Raw genomic sequence first — 16,809 nt, 5'->3', positions numbered from 1 at the left:
CCACATCTAGACTGTTGCACTCAGACTTTATAACTGGATTTTGCGAGAGAAAGTGAAGAACATTCAGGGACGGGTGACCACGATGATGTCTGTAAAACTCGTTATGGGAGATAGGATAAAGTTGTATACATATATATCTATATCATAACGAAAGATCTGTGATACCAAAGGCAGCTTTTATACGATAGATGCAGAAGAAATTTTCAGCAACGGAAATGAATGAATGAAGGGAAAAGAACAAAGGGGAACTGAGTAAGAATGGTTGGCAAATTGTGAGGACTAGATATTTTGCTTCATTCAGTTATATGCGGATGATGTAAAAGTAGCTCAGACGATAAGGAATACTTTTAATACAAAATATTTGCAGCCCTCAATATCATTTGCCTATCGAATCGATAGGCAAATGATAATGAGTATTAGTTTGACGTTCCTAAGTGAAGGTTTTGTATTTTGGGTTGAAGATATTGCACACTGAGTACTTAATTAATTTGCTGGGAGTGGTTGTAAAGCTAGAAATTTAGGGGAATGGTAGACATTGAGTTAAAGTTTAAAGCCTGCATTGCCAACCTGATAAAGACATCACATCGGATAATTGTAATGCTGAAAAACAAAACTATCTGGTAGGAATAAGGAAGTTATTCTTCTACTTTACGAGTCCCTGATAAGACCACATCTGGATTACTGTGCTCAGATATGATCGGTTGGGTTCCATGTGATGAGGAAAGAGTCGAAAAGGTTTGGCACCAGCGCTAACCAAAGTCATATCGGGCTTATGGAACTTTGTATATGAAGACAAAGTGAAGGAATGTGGCTTTCAAAGTTTGAGAAATAGAAGGAAGAGAAGGAATATGATAGAAGCATACAAGTTAATAAGGGGTTCCTATAATATTGATATAAGGGAAATTTTGAACTTGTAGTAGCAGATCATCCCTGTAAGCTGAGTGAACATGTCCAGGCTCTTTCATTGCGTGTAGCGAGTTAAGGTGTCACTGGACATCGTAAGTGCTTCCTTAGTGAATGTTTTTAAGGAGTGATATGATGATTACCAAGAAATTATTCTTACTAGGGGTGCTCATAAGATAATAATAATTTAAAAATTGTGCACATGCACCACTTTTAAAATGGCTACCATCTCTGAAGATCACAGAAAAACTGAGCGCCAAAATCAATGCCACCGAAGAAAGATTCTCATAATATTTTCATGTTATTTTGTATATAGCAAAACAGAGATTAATATTTGAAATAATAATAAATAAAGTGGAAAATATGAAGTAAAAATTAAACACAATTTATAAATGAAATTACATAATTTGAAATCTGCTTAAAGTAGAGATTACACTTCATATTTTTGAAGCAGTGGAGGATATGTGGCATATACTCCCATATACATTTGATCAGAGGCAGTATATTACTATTATTATTACTACTTGTCAGCTCCCTGGAGTCCTTGAACTCATCGAGGGAGGTCGCTCACATTCTGCTTCCCAATTCGCCATTAAATATATTCCTGTTAACTACGTGTACTCTTTGGCCGGTTTACTCTTCTGTGGAAAAGGGAAAATAACTGCAGTGAGACCGACTAACTCAACTTCAACTGATAAGAATTATATAAAAGTTCTTCACATGTTCTTCTGAGAGGGGTAGTAGGATAAACTTCCATCACTACTTATCTCAGTTGAAAAACAACTATAATAATCAGACAAACTGATTGCAGACAGCTTACCTGGTGTACCTGTTATAAAATAAAAATACATTGCAAAACCTGAAAACATCATGCCCTTGGTAATTCCTAAAGATAGATAACTTAGTCAAGATAAACGGCAATAAATCAAGATAAAAATGCGACAGTGGGAAATTGCTAACAAGGAAATAAAGGACACGTTACTGTAAGAAAGTATAATTTGAAGACCGAGGTTTGCATAATTCATTTTGTGATGCAATTATTCCTGATCGGAACTAGTAGAAGAAAATGCTAAATTACTTGATTTTCTCCCCTTCCTTTACTGTGGTTTGTGCCAATATTATTGACTGCATGAGATGCCATTTTAAATTATTGTCGAAGATATCGGCATTTTTTTTTTTCATTTTGAATTATTCAACAGTTTTTATACCAATTTGTTTATTAATGTAATTTCAAATGAACCGCAAACGATTCTGACTCATCTGGTATATCTGTAATTTTTTACACAGAACTTTTGACTTCTTAATTAGTTTTTAGGTATTTTTATAGAAATGGTATTTCATGAATCTCTTTTTTTCATTTTTTTACTTTATTTTATTTATTTTTTAGTGTTACCAACGGCGATTTCTTCGTCTGCTTGAATTTTTAATTTCGTCCGCTAGGCTTCTGTCATTCTGTAATTAAGAAACATTGTTTTTCTTACTTTAGAACATAAATTAGTCCTATCATGCAAGACAATTTTATAATACTGTTAATTTATCTCAATGTACAAAACTCTCTACGTAATTAAATGCATAATTAAAAATGCTATTTATCTCTCTGCTAAATGTGCTTTTTTGGTTCGTGTTAGAATTTCTGTAGAATTAGGATTATTTAAATTTACAATTTCAAATGTATTTTATTATTATTATTATTATAAAACCCTCCATGGAGTCAAAGACTCATCGTGGGAGGTCCACTGTTATACACACAGTTTATCATACCGCGCCATAAATATATTCACTATCTCTGCGCTCATCACACTCTTGGGCAATGCATTTCAATCACTCACCACTCTCCATGCAAAAAACCTGCTCCTCACTCCCTTGCTCACACCCTTCTTATACAGCTTCCAGGGATGACCTCTTGTTCTCCTGCTATCTTCACCTGTGCAAAATCTTCATCTGTCTTCATCTGTGTAAAACTTCCCTGACATTAATCTAGTAATAACCTCTTAAGTACAGCTTATAAGTCTCGATCATATTCACCCTCCTCCTTCTATCCAACAATTTCTGCAAATTGCATTTTGTCAATCTGTCTTCATACTCTACATTCCAGACCAGAAACCACCTTAGTCAATCGCCTCTGAACGTTTTCCAACGCATCTTCATCTTTTTGAAAACCAGGTGACCAGATCTGTGCACAGTAATCTATATGTGGCCTGATCAAAGCCTTATACAAAGGAACCATACCATCCTTACTTCTACAAGTCAGTGTCCTCCGCATCATTCCCATTATTCGCTGTGTTGTCTTCACAAGTAACATGTCCCCAAAAGTTTAAGTCCTTGTCTATAATCACTCCCAGATCTCTCATCTCCTCTACCTTTTCCAAGATATTTCCACCGATTATATACTTTACCTCCCATCTCTGCTTCCCAAATTTCAAAACCTTACACTTTGAAATATTGAATCGACATCCCCACTCATTTACCCATTCATCCACTGTATTCAAGTGCTCTTGAAAAGCTACGGCATCCGCTCTACTCCTGATAGCTCTCCCCAACTTTGCATCATCTGCAAACAACTGAATATCACCATTCAGACCTCTATCATTTACATACAAATTAAACAGCAATGGACCCAAAACAGACAATTGAGGTACACCACTAGTAACTTTCCTCTTCTGAGATATCGCTCCTCCCTAGATAACTCGCTGATACCTATCAGACAGCCAATCTCTAATCCAGCGAACTAATCTACTGTTCAGCTCCATCCGTTCCAATTTAATTACCAGCTTGTCATGTGGCAATTTATCAAACCCCTTTGCAAAATCTAAATATACCACTGTATATGCAACACCCTTATCTAACGCATTTGTCACTTTATTATAAAAAGTAAGCAGATTGCAAAGCACGATCTTCCTTTATGATTGGAATGCCTTGCCTGAGAGTGTGGTGTCTGCAAGGAGTTTGAATGTGTTCAAGGCACGGTATGATGAGCTGTGTGTGATAAAAGGACCTCCCAGATGAGTCTTTGACTCCATGAGGTCTTGGGGTAATAATAATAATAATAATAATAATAATAATAATAATAATAATAATCCATGCTGGCTGCCAAAGAGTATTTTTCTGTTGTCAACCCAATTCTGAATCTTAGTCCTAACTAATTTCTCTAATACCTTAACCACAACTTCAGACACACAGACTGGTCTATAATTCAAAGCCTTACTCTTATCACCTCCCTTATGAATTGGAACAATTTTACCCTCTTTCCACTCTTTTGGAACTTGACCCAGTGAGAGACTCATGTTGAAAAGATATGCAATAGCTGTTGTTAACCCTCTGGCACATTCCCTCAAAACACGTGGTGAAATAGCATCAAGCCCCACAGCCTTATTTACATCAAGTCTATTCATTTCCTCATATACCTCCTGTTCACTTACTAACAGTTCCTCCTCCTCCTTTTTTCCCACTGCTTTCAAGTTCTGCATGATATCACATTCACAAGAATGAAATACCTTTATAAATTGCTCACTAAATATCTCAACTATATCCTCCTCAGCGGTTATCATTCCTCCGTTTTCACCAATCAATCCCATTCTACCATAATCATTCTTTCTTCCATTGGCCATATATCGAAAAAAACTCCTTAGGATTTTTTTTGGCCGCTTTAGCTAACTGCTGCTCATACTGCATTTTTGCTATCCTTATCAAGCTAGCCACCTTCTACACTTTTTCACTCTTCCATGTATATCTGTAATTCTTTTCTTTTCATTTCGCATGCAATTCATCTCTTGCCTCATCATCATCAACTCTGCTTTCATGTCCGCATCCATATATTCCTGTCTGACCTTTTCATGTAGTTTCATATTGTCTTTGGATATTTATGGTTGCGCAGCATCTACAGCAGACCTCACACTGATGTTCTGACGAGGATATCCAAGGATAATTAATTGACCCATTTTCCTACTTCTGAGCGACATTCTGATCATGTAGTAAGCTGCTGATCATGTATTTTATGAATGTATGGCGTAACAGCAGTAGGCCTGGATGTATCCCAAGACATCATCATCATCATCACGGATCTACTGTCTTGATGTGAAGAACTGGCACAAGGTGAAACTGCAACTCCAGGTAATAAGAGTGAGACACCAGGTTCGATATATTTTGTCATACGTTGTGCAACTTGAGAAGAAGTAGATAATTCAGGTGATACAGAAAAAGGAACTAATATTTGGCTATCTGTACTTGGCCCTGATTCTATGTTATTTGAGTGAGTTTCAATTAAATCAACAGTATTAAGAATAGGTATTGTATTTATTACTGGGATTAACATTGGATCTTGGAGCAAACTGTCAAGAGATGTCTCCGCCTGTGATTCCTCAATTTCTATTACTGTATCTTCACTTTGTTGTGATCCTTTTACCAACACTGAACTCTGTATAAATGGAAATGAGTTCTGAATCGGACTAGGATATATATTGGAATTAGAAACAGAAATCTCATTTAATGGATAATCAGTTCCTGACAGTTCTAACCTTCCTTCACTTGTGAACGATTTTATTGACCTGTTGGTATCTTCTGGTGTGTCTAATTCATTTACTTTTGATGACATATTGGCTTTCATGCCTTTACTGTTAGAACCACGAAGATATCTACTCTGAGGTCTTCCTCTTTTCTTCTTTATTACCGGTGGCAATTCTGTACTGTGCTTTTTTGGTTGCACCTCAGCAAGTAACAAGGCCTGGTTACTCGAGTCATGTTCACGCTTCTCATGTATTTTATGAATGTTTGGAATGTTATCAATACTGGAAGTATCCCGCTGTGCAACTTCTGTACAGATCTCAACATTCAGACTTTTAGCAGCACTAAGTAGCGTAGCAAGTTGGTCCTGCGAAATGATCACTTCACCCTTGTACATAAAATCTATTATCATTTTTAAATCCGTGTATTTTATATCTTTGAGAATAACAACTGGATGTTCACAAGAGTTTTCAAGAAATATGCCATAAAATAAAGAACTGCAGGCAGACAACACTATTTTGTGTGTTTTAACTCTCTTACCTTCACATACTAAAGTCACATCTACAAAAGTTTCAGTAAAAAGTAATTCATTAAAAGCAGTTAGTACATTAATATGGTGATTATTCCTTCTTAAACAGATCTGCTGAGCCTCCATCTTCATAATCTAGTAACAATTTTTTTATTTTCTAAGTTAACCAATATCAAGTTGGAAAAATGAAACTAGCACCTAAATTGTTGTCTTTACCAGCAATACAATGGTAGTCATACATGTGTAAATTAGGCCTAACTCAACGCGTATACGAAACTCCAATCAGTGAAAAATGACATCGCATTACTGAATTTACTCACCACATTAATGACTTCATTTATCCTAGGAATGTCTGATCACACATATACCATCAATATAACTGAACGTCTGCACAGACTAATAATGTGTAAACACAAGAACTGAAAATTATCCGACATTAACTAACTTTATGATTCAGCGCAGATTTATTTTTTCGCTTCTGTTACACGTTTAATTAGAATCCATATTGCAGTTCGATTTCTATACTTATGTCCAGCTATGGAGGGAACCTTTTCTGTGATTATGCTTTATCTAATTTTCCTATGCCGCTTAACATGAGGTAAATGAGAACGACTTATCAGTAACAACCGAAACGTGAGAAGGGGATCATTAACTTAATTAACGTTAAAATGTTAATTGTCGGCCATTTATTCAATACATAAAATGAATAATGTTTCTGTCTAATTCACGCGCCTGGTAACTGACTTATCTGCAATGACTTATAATTACAGTTACTACTTTATTCACATGGGAGCAACAACGACAGCAAAAATAAATTAAATAAATAATAACAAAAAAGGAACGAAAAAAAAAAGGAGAACGAAAACAGAACTATATGAAAGCATTGCTTTCATAGTTATATTTGAATGAAAAACTGCAGTTCTACCTCACGGTGAGTAGATGTATTATAAATTTGTTATTGTTATTATTCACGTGTAGATGTGACATACAAAACAACACACGCACGGTGTTGTTTTGTATGCCTAAAAATAGAGGCTGAATACGTTCAAGATAAGTTAATTCTATAATTAACAATATTAATGAAACAAAACAATGTTACCCAACTCTTATCAGGATAATGAAACGAAAAACTGGATATATTTAGCTTAAAAAATAAACAAAAGTTACAAGATTTGTAAACTTTCCATTCACAAATGCAATCGATCTGAGCCAGACGAAAAAAAATATATAAATAACAACTTGGAGTCATGCAGACTGCTTAGACCAGCGTCTTCAGCCAAAATGAAGTAATGTAAAAATTGTTGGCCCAAAAAGAATCGCTGCTTTCACTGAAGAAGCAAAACTAAATCCAAGTAATATGAGTGAATAGCAAAAACACCTCTGGGAATTTCTGCTTCTCTCATGATGTAATACGAAGACATTTTATTATCAACGGACGCATGTCGAGTGTAGGCAATTTAGTCTTCCTGGCTAAAGTGAATAGATAAATTGTGTGACGTCAGGTGGCGTTCCGAAATGTTTACAATATAGTGTTTCTCTCTTTGTCTATATATTAACTGCTAACAAATCTCGGTTCTAGGTTTTTTAAAAAAAAATGCCAGGAATTCGCTTTTTACCTTTAACTGCTTGAGTAAGTGATTAATTGTCTTAATATTTTTCGAACGAATAAAGCATATAGCGTTTTCTTATTCAGAACATAAAATATATGAAACGTCTCATGACACTGTCTAGTGCTAGCCAGTTAATTCTAATTAATATCGATATGTGGATATTCAGAATAGCAGTGTTATTATTATTATTCCACATTCAAAAGTCAAAAGCAAGCGAAGCAGATAAGTATCTGTGACCTTATATTATTAAGCTGGAAAACCTCTCAAATAATTTGAAATTATCACAGAATATTTAAACTCAATCTTCAACAACAAAAAAGTAGCAGTACAAAATCGTTGGCGCTTTGAAAATTACTACTTTCACGACATTAACAAAATAGAATGATGCCTGTATCCTCGTGATCTTTGGTACTATAATGATGTCGCGTGCTGATGGTGATAGTGTGGTTGTGTTTGGAGAATTAAGAAGTATGCAAGATGGATGTGCCGTTATAAGTTGGGTTCTGCTCTTTGACTAGAGGGACTCTCTGTAGGCCTTTCTTCTGCTGGTTTTCCGGGTTAATCGATCTCTGGCACAGTCAAGCCCCCCCCCCCCCTCTTCCAGTGAACAGTGAAACTCCGGTTTCAATGCTGTACTAAAAAAAATCGACCACAGAATACACAGCTTCAGACAATAGCATGAGTGTTAAAGTTTAAGATCATGACAAGCCATAAGTTCTCCCACAATGCTTCTAAAATAATCGATAACCACTGGCTCAGCTTTCAGTGATGGCTAATAGTGGAAACAGCTGCCTCCCGATTTCCAGAAGTTTTTGTCCACTTACTCCCTTTTCAGAATAAAACACACACACACACACACACACACACATGTGTGTGTGTGTGTGTGACTGACTGACTCCATATACTCCATATATATATATATAATCAGGTAACACTATTCTAGAGACCAAATATGGCACTGCTTGAAATCATTAGGCCTTCAGTAAGCTAGGCGGGCTCACACTGTGCGATGAGACCCACGATTCGAAACCACAGTACGTAATTTGAACGGCGGATACGCTAACCACACGGTCAGCATATCTCCATCTGGGCATTTTAATAGCACATTGAGGAAAAACAAAAGTGTCCTTGGTGCATATGCAAGAATGGCGCTAAATTCAATTATGATAATGAACAGTGCCAAAGTGTCATAAACTCACTTTTTTTTTTTTTTTAAAATTTGAATATATATAATCATTTCCGTACTCGTTTTGGTGTAACACCGCGTGTCAAAAGTTATAAAGATTATTTAAACGAATGGATTTCAATCAAATTTAGGTGGCAGATGATTTCTATCGTCCGGTGTGATACTACTCGGCTTAGCAGGGCTCAAAAATAATATAAAATGGTCTCTGTTTGTCTCTAAAATAGATAAAATGTGCTATATATGTTGTTTGTGACTTTTCTTAGGTAAGTATTTAAAAAAAAAAAACCCCGGATCCCTAGTCGCCACTTCCGCGCGGTTAGCCTAGTGGCTTTGAGCTTCGCAACCATATGCCTGGGGAAGGAGTGTCCTAGTTTCGTTTCTCGTCGACGACGTGAGGAACTTAAGGATCTTCCTCAGCCATAACCAAGTTAGCCAGTCTTGGGCATGAACAGCAGGGGTTTTCCTCCCGCAAGCAGGCAAACTGGCCCCGTGAACACAGAGTACAGCCAATACAGAACGGCTAGGAAGGCAACAGGAAACCACCTTGCTCATAGTCATTTCCCTAGATGGTGGCGTATGTATAGCTGCCCCTAAACAGTCGAAAGGCTATAACCTCAACAGTCGCCACTTAGGCGACTAGGGACCATCTATATGTGAATTTAACTTCAAAGAAGGTGATTTTACCTCTCTTTCTCTCTCTCACTTATTCACACACACACACACACACACACACACACACACACACACACACACACACACACACACACACACACACACACACACACACACACACACAGTGATGACATTATCAATTATAATTGATATCAATAATTATTGGTAATTGAACATGTGAATCGCGATGAAAGATCTGCTAAACGACAAAAAAAAAACTGTAACAGAAGATAATTTAAAAAAGGGGAGGGGGGGGGAGGAGTGCATATCGATTCCTCATGAATCCGCTACGTTGGTTAGAACATCTTTACTTCTCGACATGTTATTCACAAGCATGTCCAGTTTCATTCTGAAAAATAAGTAGTTCATGAGATTTTCCTTCAAGATGTCATCTTATCGATAGGCTTTAAGATCATTTCATAGTGAAAAATTTCATCTTTCTCCATTTTATAAGACCAATTTGGATGAATTGGATGCTTAAACAGGAACTCTATACTGACCGACTGCGCTAAAAAAATAGGGTACAGCCGGCAGCTGAATGTAAGTACTTCAAGGTTCCCTCTAGTACAACCAGGTCATTTCACGAGCCACAATAAATTCTCGAAATGTTTCCAGCAATGGTCTAGTCCTGTCTTAGAGTATATGCCAAAAAGCCTGTGATATTGTTGGATTCTGCTGCCTGTAAATTCAAAGCAAAATGACCACTACGAAATTATGAAAAGCGAAACCGCTAAGAATTATTTTTCTATCCATTCCTTTTGAAGAATTTTCAAAATATCGAGCGAGCAGAAGTGTACTCTGATACTTCCTTTGATTTAACGAAACCATGATAGGAATAAATCTGTTTTGATAATTTTTCCTGCTATCGAATATTCAGACTGGCATCCGATACAAAACCGAATACTATACGTTAAGATACTATTCTCTCGAAACTTTTGTAATGAAAAACAAGAAAAGCCAACAAGACGTTGAAAGGAAAATATTTTATATACGTTGTGTAATCACCAGGAATGTCGATTGCAGTGATTAAAGTAAACACATTTTATTACAGTCGTTTATAGCTAATTACAAACACTATACTTCCTGTTTGCTGAAGGAAATGATCCCTCTGGTGATTAAAATACTTCAAATTCAAGATAAATAAATTATTAATCAAGTAAAAATAAGTAAAATAAGTAAAATCAAACATAATATCAACTCTGTGATCTTACTTTTGATACCTCCTAGATCCTAAAAATAAATAAATAAAATAAAATAATAATAATATAAAATTTCCTTCTGACATAAACAAAACACATTTGTAATTACCTCAGTATTAAATTTAAAAAAAATGGCCGTCTCTTCTGCTGCAGACACTTTCTTTCTCATTTCGACATAACTGTTCTCGTCAACGATTTTCGTCAAAGCGAAGCATTAAAATAAACAATTTTATGTTGATTTGTTACCAGCAGCTAATATTGCCATTACTATACACCAAATTCATAACACAGAAGATTACATATTCTTAATCTTTACAGTAAAAAAACCCGATTGTTTCGCTCTAGTTCTCACGTGTATTAAGTCATGGGTAGGTCATTCAACAGATTTAAGGGTACTATCGCAAGTTGACACTAATTCGTTACTTGTTTGACAAATCTAATAGGCTTTGTCATGGTTAATCAGTATATTTTTCTTCTATATCTAATTTGAATTCGCTACATACAAGGAATCCACTTTGGTTCTGTATTTTATGAATCATTCGACTATTATATCTAACTCATCGATACTAGAAGAATTTGTGCTTGAATTATTCGATGGCATCTTCACTGAAGCAAGTAGAGCATACTGTACATACATACATGCACTGCTCGGGAAGAAGTTAACGGAAGCCCTATGGGCAAGGTTCATCGTTCCATGTAACAAGTCACGTTATTATAGCTGGAGGAATATGATGCTCTCAAGTCAGAGCAACTGTGTCCGGGTGAAATGGCTTATATATATATATATATATATATATATATATATATATATATATATATATATATATATATATATACACTCAGGTTTTTTTTTTATACGGATTTGAAGTTATGTATAGTACGCCCACAGATACGAGACTTTTCGACACTTCTGCGCATGTCAACAGAAGGAGAATCCATTCCGATAATAGGGTAATCCAGCGTTTCCCAAAACTTTTCCTACGACGGAACACTTCACAAATCCTGAAATTTTCATGGAACACCTTGGTTATTTCGTAATATATTAATTAATATTTAATTGTTAATTTAGCTGATTTATTATTATTAATTAATAATTGATAATTAATTATTAATTAATAATTAATTATCACTTATTAATTAATAATAATTGTGATGACAAAATGCAAAAAAAAGTTACTTTCAATAAAATTAACCGAATAAAGCTTCATTAACTTTTTTTATGCGATTTTAGGTTTATTTTAATTCATTGCTTCGGTTTCATGCGGTTTTAGAAAATTATGGAACGTGTCCCTAATTTTTCAACGTAAGTTAGGCCTTTTTCGTGCGATTTTTTATATGCGATTTTCTGTGGAACGTATCTACCGCATAAAAAGAGACACGACTATATATATATATATATATATATATATATTGATACCAAACTGTTTTGCGATTTTATTTATTATTTATTTATTTTTTTTTTTGAATTTAGTTTTTGGGGAAAAGAGCCATTATATTTATTAATGAGATACATTAAAATTCAGCAGAAAGTTTTCTGCCTCGACACAGTAACAAATGAAACAGTTGATAGGATATAATGTGACACATGAGACTAATTTTCCGTTTTTTTAATAATAATAATAATAATTTGATAAGTATAGGGATATCAGAAGTCAAAGAAGTCTGCACACATTTGCACAACTTAAAAAAAAGTATTGTTGTGTTGGAGATATTTTTGAGACGCTCATCTACAAAAATGTTACAGGATGAGGGACCAAAAATGTTTTAAAACTTCATAATATTTCGATATATAAAAAAGCCAACAAACAAAACAAAACTGATATATTGCGTATATTTCGATATGCTGCGGTTTTGAAATTTTGTATCGAAATGGTCTTTTCTGCTGACCATCTGAAGTAGGCTTCAGATGGTCAGCACAGTAGGCTTAAAATATAATAACTCTGAGTTTGCAGATGTGCCTCTAAGAAGAATGCAGATTGCATACTGCTTTCCGAAGCGTTACTATTCGTGTGGTTCAATGTTCATTTCTATCTTGAACTTCCAGGTCAAAGAACCTAGAAAGAGAGAGAGAGAGAGAAACAAAGAGAAAGAGAGAGTTGTGGTCAGTAGTTCTTCAGTTGGTCTATCCTCTTTTTCTTTTGTGTTTGAATCCCAACTCTTCAACAAGCAGCCCTATTTCTTGCCCCCACCCTAAAAACAGCAATTTTTTTAATGTTAATACTATATAACTTCATATGAATCCGAAGTGCCTTCCATTTAGAGTAGGCACTTAAACACTCAAAGAATGATTTCATATTTTTCAACATTCATATAATTATCTCGTATAAATTAGCATTTCCACGCAAAAAAAAAAAAAAAAACTGGAAAATAAATCGGAGGTGTGAGTTTACAAATATGGATACGGACTTCAATTATACAGTCAGTCATTGAGGGAAAACTTGACTGAGATAACTGACTTACAAGTGCCCTACTCATCTCTAACAATAAATAAAGTAAAATAAAATAATGAAGAAAAAAGTTAAAACTGAAAATGGAAAATTAAATACCAAAGATCATAATAAAAGCTTTCTTAATTCCTTATATTTTCCAGTTGCATACGTTTAGATGTGGCTGACAGAAATGTAATCAGAATTTAATCTTGCCAAATGAACCCATCTAAAAACAGTCCAAAAACAAGCAAAAAATAATCCCATTAGTTATGATATGATCCATTACGAAAAGAGTCCAATTGATAGCCTAGGGAAAAAAAAAAGAACAATAAAAGTACACACACACACACACACACACACACACACACACACACACACACACACACACACACACACACACACACACACACACACACACTATGTTGACAAAAGCATTTGGACATCTTACGTGCCAAGCAAATTTCAGATCCTACCACATGCAAATAGCCGGCCTGGTTGGCTGAGTGATTAGCGTACCTGTTCTGCAGCCAACAAGTTGCGGGTTCGAATCCCGCTGCGGGCATGAATGTTTGTGATTGTCTTACCTTGTGTATTCCTATAATCCTTGACAATGCGTAGTATGACATTTCCTGCTCTTGTGCCATTAAAACCATAAATCATCATCAGCACATGCAAATATTAAGGAAGTGTCTGCGTGAGTCTGGTAATAAAAGGCAGGATGTGCTGCATGTTTTACACTGTACTCGATGTCAAGATACCACGTTCAATTGGACTGACAAACTTCCAACGTGGGACAGTAGTTGGGTGTCACATCAGTGGTCTTCCTGTCCGTGACATGCTACCTGTCTCAGTATACTGAAATCCACCGTTCCTTGCCATTCGTAGATGGACTGCTACCACAGCACAGGAAACGCTCTGGGAGGCCCTAGTGAATAACGGTGCCAATAAATGCTGTATTGTGTTGAATGAAATCATTCAGAATGAGTCTGTGCAATTTAGAAACGAAATGGAGAGAAAAGTAATTAAAACAAATTCTTTGAAGATAACTCGAACGATGACGCTATTATGATAATTTCAGAACGCTTGCAAAGCGGCACATATATTTCACACGAAGATCACGATCGTTAAGAACCAATTCAAATTCAAATTAAAATTCAAATCATAAGATGCATTAATATACTCATGAATGAAATACCGTAGCTTCGTAGTCACTTGCTTCTTTTTTTTTTTTTTATTGTCTTTCTTAATGATACGAGAATTAATAATAGCCGTAATGGTTTCGATAGGATATTAATTTGACCAGACGCGAGCGCCATCAAGTCTAAATTTTATTCCAGTATCATCTGCAACTACTAGAACGTTTAAAGTTTTTTTTTTTTTGCTTAAAAAAAAAAAAATATATATATATATATATATAATGAAATGAAATATAAATGAAATGGTATTTTCATATTATTATTAAGCCAAAAGATGTTTTTCTTCGTCAGTGACGCACACGGTGGAGTTACTAGAAAGAAAAAAAAAAAAAAAGAAAAAAAAACTAAATTCACTTCAATAATAATAATAATAATAATAATAATAATAAAGTGAAAATTAATTACATTATTTCTTATGACAGAAGTGACTAAGTTTTTTATTTAGACTGTGTTATTTCAAACTCCTTTAATACTTTGTTATTAGCATCATGAAAAAAAAAATCAACAAATAAGTACACAGTGGGTAAATGCTCTGTTTAATAGCTAGATGATGCAACTGGTTTATTTCCTTGTTTGCAAAACTCAATATACAGAAAATGGCCTTGAATTTAAATGATATAACTCGTTGCTTAGAGGAGAGCTAACGCTGAAAACATTGATAAATAAAAATTCGAGATGTTTAAAACTCCAATCGCGTTCACCGTGGCGTCCGCGACTTCCTCGGATTTGATGGGCTGCCGCAGAGAAAACCTGACGGTCAAATTTCTGTCGATCCATCGACTGGCCATTCCCAGGTGCGGTTTGGTCAGGGAACAGGAAGGAGGGGGGATATAAATCAAAGTTCTTACCGTATGTATACTGGAGCAGGAACATATGCTACCTTCTGGTTTGGCACTGGAACTGGGACAGATGCTGCCCTCTGGTCTGGCACTGGAACTTGAGCAGGAACAGGTACTTTACACTGGATTAGCACTGGAACCGGATCGGGAACAGATACTACAATATGGATATAGCATGGAGCTCTCTTTTCTGGTCGCGTTGATCTTAGCCAAAAGGCTGAGAAGCGATGGCGGTCATCGGTCGGAAAAAAGGGGGTCGTCGCCGGGGATGACCGCACGTTTGTGGTGTGGTCTCCTTCAGTCAGAAAACAGCAGGACTCACCTCCAGAAGACGGTTCTTTCGTCGCCTGATCAGTAGATGAAGCGGGTTCGACCCGGGTCCTAAAGTTTCCCCTACTGCGTGGAAGCCTGCGGCTTCTTTCGTTGCTCTGACCTGTAGAGGTGGTGATGCACGTGAATCCCTTCATGTTAGAAAGCTGGCACATCTAGTAGCTGTTCGTTCAGGAACAGATGCTGTATGTATAACAAAACAGCACTTTTCGGACACCAAATCAACCCCCGTGACACTTTCTTCCTCCCTACCCTTTATCGTTTTCCCGTCCAGCAGAGGAAGCGGGCTCGACCCGGGTCCTAAAGCTCCCAACACGCGTTTTTCAATGAAAAGGCTCTCTGATCAGTAGACGATTTAAAGTTGCTCTGATCTGGTGCCGGTGATGCGAGTGAAGCCCTCCTTATTACAAGTAGAAGCCCTTATTAGAAGCCATTCGTTGATGAACACCTATTACACTATAGCAAAAAAAAAAATGAAAAACCATTTTAAAAATACAGAATTGCGTTGATCTATCAAAGTATGCTGCAAGTTTTCTTTAATAACTGTGGCAATTGAGTAGCTTGTAGGCAACCAATCGCCACAAATATAAATCAGTGTTTTTATAAATCGTCCATTCTTTTAATTATAATTATTACATAAAAGCCCACCTTACTAAAGATCTTTTTTTTTTTTTTTGGCAATTAATTATGTTACAGTATTTCCAAACAAATAAATTCATTTTTATAGGTTACCGTATTTAATAATCTGTTAAAAAAAATAAAAAAGAATGTGCGTGTGTAAAATAAATTTTTATAAATTGTTTGTTTGCTTAGTGTTCAACATCTGAACAAGTAAACAAATAAGGCCGATTTTGCTATTGCTAGCAAAATCGGCCTTATCTTGATGTCAAATAAGGTCCACCGTAGAGTATACAGCAAAATTGTTCAGTTAAGTTAAACACGAAATCAACTATCAAATGAAGTCGAGGCAAGCGAGTTCAAAAACATTTGCAGTAGGACATGTCCTTGAAGTACACGGTAGTATTTTATTCTATCAGTTTGTTCATTTTTTTTTCTTTGCACTTAAAATAAATCCTTTTAACTATATAAGAATATTCCTTGCTCTTTTTCGTATTTATCAAAATGTAAATATTTACATAAAACATTTTTGTTTTGCATATTTCGATAATTCAGTTTTATGATATGGCTTATTTTATTCGTAACATTCAATGCGTAGAGAATTAGCATTGTTTATTAATTTCTTCCACGAATAGTTTTATTTTATTTTTAAATCATGACTTGTAGATTCTCAGTTTATTTGCTTAGTGAAATTCTTTTATATTATGGTTTATTTTTAGTCACATTTCGCGATAAATTACAACTTTCAGGACTGGGGTTTCAACCTTTATGCATATAAGCGTACCTGATACTGCTTAA

The sequence above is a fragment of the Typopeltis vanoorti genome, chromosome 18, assembly GCF_054136105.1.
Source record: "Typopeltis vanoorti isolate ZY-2024b chromosome 18, IOZ_Tvanoo_1.0, whole genome shotgun sequence".
In the NCBI taxonomy this organism is placed as follows: domain Eukaryota; kingdom Metazoa; phylum Arthropoda; class Arachnida; order Uropygi; family Thelyphonidae; genus Typopeltis; species Typopeltis vanoorti.
Note: the sequence above shows the minus strand (reverse complement) of the source record.